General features: G+C 38.8%; 1 pseudogene; it reads left to right on the top strand.

Annotated features, from left to right (window-relative positions):
• The first annotated feature begins 1,438 nt into the window (after positions 1–1,438).
• LOC149183639 (rac-like GTP-binding protein RAC2 pseudogene) lies at positions 1,439–2,029 on the top strand (annotated as a pseudogene).
• Positions 2,030–5,024: the final 2,995 nt, after the last annotated feature.

Here is a 5,024-nt window from a genome sequence, read left to right on the forward strand (position 1 = left end):
TAGCCTTCTGTGTCCTCTTTCCAATGCCACAAGTCTGAGCCAAATTGGATTCTCCAAGGAAGAGTTATGTGAAATCTCCCACAGTGACTTGCTTTTAGACTGGTTCAGTAGAGCGAACTTGTACGACGTGCCACGAGTCACTGTTTCAACCTTTGAATCTGAAACTCACCCACAAGAAACTACAGTCCGTCCTCTTTCTGTACCTTTTTACGAAATTTCAATCCGATCCTCAGAGAGAGAGTTATGACGATTTTCCCCAGGTCACCTGTTTTGAATGTAATTCAGGAGTCTGCAAAAAGACCAACTTCCTCAGATCATATCTCCGCAAATATCACGCGAAAAGCTCTGAAATTCGGACCCAAGGTTCAGCGCCAATTCTTCTCAAATGGGTTTTTTTTGTGACTTCTGAAACGTCACAGAAAAAACGTTATAGCGAAAATGCCACGATGACCTGTTTGGAGCAGCGAAACCCTAGAATCCAAAGCTCTGATACCAAATGTTATGAAACCAGCTCACAAAAAGATAGAAAAGAGAGATCCACGCCTTAGAATTCAGCCTCTTCGAGGGGGAAACCTCCTTTACATTACATAAATGAACAATTCTTGGATGATACAAATGAAAAACCTCCTTTCTATATATAGGAGTCTAAGGAGTCACAATATAATCAAAGCCTACATAACAATAATATTATAAGGCACAAAAATAACAATAGAGGGATTCTATGTGGCACAATAGTAACAATATGGGCACTACATGGGTACAACAATATAAATAAGGGGTATAACTACAATAGTAATGGGGTAATCACTAGTATTATAGGGACCCAACACGAAGCAACTGAAGCATGCATAGTTTATGTCTTCACTTTCCTAGATCCAAGCCCCACAAGAGAAGTAGTCCCCATCCCCCCTCGAGACATTGGGTTGCTCCTCTGGAAGGTTGCTCGGAGGTGCTTAACACAAGACTTTTTGTAATGATAACAATTTGTTCCTCATCCAGCAGACAACCTCCCACAGAAGAACTTGGAAATAACATCATGGACTGTGACAATATCATATAATGGCCTTTAACTATCAAAATTGATTTTTTTTCTGTAGGAAGTCAGTGGGCCTCGCAGTGTGTGAGAAGAGTGAGCAGGTCAGTATTTGGTTTTTGTGAGTACAGATCCTAACTGTGATGTTCTAGATTGAGATGTTTGTTTGTTTCTTTTCAAAATGTGCTCCATTTTTTAATGGTTGTTAATCTCTCTGGGATAGCCTTTTAAATATTGAATTGAGAAACAATTTTCTTTCTAGTTTGTAATCGCTCTGGGTGCTTTAAAACTTTTGGCTGTTTGTTATGTGTTGTTAGCTGAGCTAAGAAGCCTTTGTGAATTCAGCTACTGGATAGGAAATGTTCCAACAAATATAGTTAGTTTTTCTGAAGAGTCAAAGCAACCATGAGTATTGCTAGATTTATTAAGTGTGTGACTATGGGGGATGGTGTTGTGGGAAAAACTTGCATGCTTATTTCCTACACAAGCAACACATTTCGAACAGACTATGTACCAATAATGTTTGTTAACTTCAGTGCAAATGTAGTGGTGGATGGAAGTACAACGAATCTTGGCCTCTGGGACACGAAGGGACAAGAGGATTACAACAGGATCAGGTCCCTGAGTTATAGAGGTGCAAATGTCTTCCTCCTGGCTTTCTCCTTAATCAACAAGGCCAATTATAAAAACATTTCCAAAAAGTGGATTCCAAAATTGAGACACTACGCACCATTTGTGTCTATCATTTTGGCAGGGACAAAATTAGATTTACAAAAAGACAAACAGTTTTTTGTTGATCATCCCAGAGCAACACCAATCTCAACAACACAAGGTGAATATTAGAAGAGGAAAATGGGGGCTGCAGCATACATTGAATGCAATTATAAAACACAACAGAATGTTAAGGTTGTTTTTGATGTCGTAATAAAAATGGTTCTTCAACCACCAAAGCAAAAGAAACACAGAAACAAGCAAAGAACATAATTTATTCTTTAAGGGCTTTATCTATCGTTGGCATCTGCAGAACTTTAAAGTGCATTATTTAATCAAAGGCTGGCATAATATTTCCCAAGTATTTCTAATTTGTTACTATATGTTTAGTGTGTTGAATTTATTGTAAAGCCAGATGCTCTGGCAAAAGGTCCCTCTTTTTTCATTTTATATCATTACTTGTGTTGTTATGGAGGACTATTTTGAAATGTAAATGAAAGGTCCTGATTTTTTTCATTTTATATCATTTCCTGTTGTGGTTATGGAGGACTATTTTGAAATGTAAATGAAAGTTGGGTGTACATGCATAGGATACTATGATGAGAGTGGTCAAATATGTTTTTTACCATGTGAGTTCTCAATTGCAGTTGAAGTCATATTGCTATGAATCGTGTTCAAGGCATGGAGGTGCTCTGCGCTTTGCCCTGTTAGAAATCCATGTAATTTTTATTACTGAGTTTGGCTATATTTTCTCAATGTGCAAGATTTAATTTAGTATATAAAAGATCATAGAGTATTTGGTTATTCGACTCCTTGCAAAATATCTAAAGAATTTTTTTTATGTAATTTCTACTTATAATTCATAGGTTTTTTAAGTACAGTCTACTTATTTTCATAACTTAATGGGTGTCACCAATCCAAAAATAGACAACGATTAAACGGAACAGGAGCTTACTAAGGGTGACATCACCGTTGGGGCTCTAGAGCATGGGGCCGAGTGAGGTGCAAAGGATTCTCACGATGACCCTAACAGCTGCAATGTTGGCCTTCTGAGCATCTAAGTCTCTCATTCGGATTTTCTGCACTTACTGTTATAGACATTTTTGTTCCTTACAGCATGAAGCATGAAATGTCCATAATCTAAGGGATCCAAAGTCCCTAAACATGTTGTTCCTACCCCTAGAGGAACAAGGTCAGCAAACCACGGCACTGAATATCAGTTCTCCACCTGAAAACACTCAAAAACAAGCTAATTCTGGATCATGTCAACTGCTCCACTGAGCATTTGCGCTGAATGTCAACTGCTCCACTGTGTACTTGCGCTGAATGTCAACTGCAAAGAAGGCTACCTGCTCTGGGCGAGTTTGGACAAGTGGCACAGTCATTCCTCAAGGTGTCAATGCCCAGGAAGCTTCCAAAATGACACTTGGATCAAGGAATTCGACTGGTGATGAGTAAGAGGGTCTAGATCTCCAAGTGGAAGCAAGAACCTCCAACTGGACTCAAGAACTGAAGAATAACTCAAGTGAGAGAGGACACTAGTCAGCTGCATGCCAAGCTCAAGCTGACTCATCCTTTCTCCAAAAATCCTATATATAGATCTCTCTCATGAGGTCTAGGGAGGTTGGAATCTTGTGAATGTAAGGAAGTGTTGTTGGTTTGAGTATAGAACTATTGGGTGATTTGCTTTGAAGGGGGTGAAGAGGAGATTTATTTCTGCTGGGAGGTGATGCTGGATTGGGCCTTTTATGGTTGTATCACTTCCTGAACTTTACTTTTTCCATTAATAAAGCATTTGAGGTTCTCTTATATGCATGTGTATCAATGGTGTATTGTTATACTTGTGTATTTGATTTATTCTAATCCTTGAATCAGTTATGAATGTATGCTTCTTGTAGTTTCCCTCTCTTGCCATTTTGCAGGATCTTGGTGTAGCTGGGCCAGTGAAAGAGCAAGGAGCTGGGAGCAAGCAGCAAGGAGAGAAGATTGGATCAATCATTAACGAAAGACATCGGTTAGTGGATCTCTCTCTCCCCTCTTGTACATCTCATAAAGAAGTAATCTCGAATAGCTTTGCTTTGATTGTTGCTAAGGTACTATCACCCTTAGAGTGGGATAGGGTCATTCCGTATTGGATACTTTTCCTAACAACAAATTGGCGACTCCACTGGGGATCGTATCTTGTTGGTTGTTTGTGTTTTTGCTATTCATTTCATAAACACAGGGAGTACCGAATCGAACTGCATTTGGATCTTTCAAATGAAAAGTAGAGGGCAACTACTCTAGCTCAGTTTCTGGGCATGTTTATGATTTGAAGAGCTGATCCACAAGGACTCTGAACAGCTCTTAGTGATAGCTTTTCATCCTCCTTTTCATCCCTTAGTGTGTACTTGATTGATAGCTTCTGATTTGGCCAAAAACTGTTGATTTTTGAGCAATCTGTAACCCGGAAACTGGGAAAAACGAAATTTTATCCCTTCATTGCAGGCACTGTGAAGGCAATCTGCATTTCAGCGCAGATCCCGAAGGGGCTACCTGCGCTGAATGTCAAACTGACAGTGTACTACCTGCGCTGAACCAGTTTTGCCTTGTGAAACTGGGGTTCCCTGTTGTTTATTGCCCTGTTTTCATCCTTGTTTTTGCAGCCTGTTACCAGTCAATGTGCCTATCTGAAGCCAACTTTCCTTGCCACTATTCCGCCTCGGTTGTATAAAGAAACTATATTTGTTCTTTGTGTATTTCTTATATCATTTGTGGTTTCCCATAACGAAAAGTGAACTAGTCTTGCTGTGACCTCTTAGATCTAGACCTGTGAAAAGTGACGTTTTGATCTTAAGAGTTAGTTTGTTTGCTGCTCATAGCTGGTTGAGCTTTTGCTTTCATCATATGGTTTGAATTTATATATTTCTAGTGTCGAAACAAGTAAATCTTAAGGCGTCTTTTGATTTTGGACAAGCTTGTTTGTTTTCACTTGAAATTGAATTCAAAGTTATACAACAGCTTTCTTTTTGTATTACATCAACATTAAGAAAGAGAAAAGAAATACCTGCATTATGCATGTGCATTTTGACAGTTTGCATGTTGATTTAGGAAGAAGTGCATTAGTATGTGCTCTATGATTTGTGTGAAAAGATGATGTCTTTCTTTTCCCTCAGTAGTTAAGATTTTCAAAGTTGAAAGATTGAAAAGCTTGCTTATCATCTTAGACTACATTTAGGAGTGTTACCATACATCTCGTGGTGATCCATAAAGGCAAACTACTAAACAAGATCAACCTTAA

The sequence above is a fragment of the Pinus tabuliformis genome, chromosome 3_2 (assembly GCF_031772625.1).
Source record: "Pinus tabuliformis cultivar Carrire ecotype Pingquan chromosome 3_2, CPIR1, whole genome shotgun sequence".
Lineage (NCBI taxonomy): Eukaryota > Viridiplantae > Streptophyta > Pinopsida > Pinales > Pinaceae > Pinus > Pinus tabuliformis.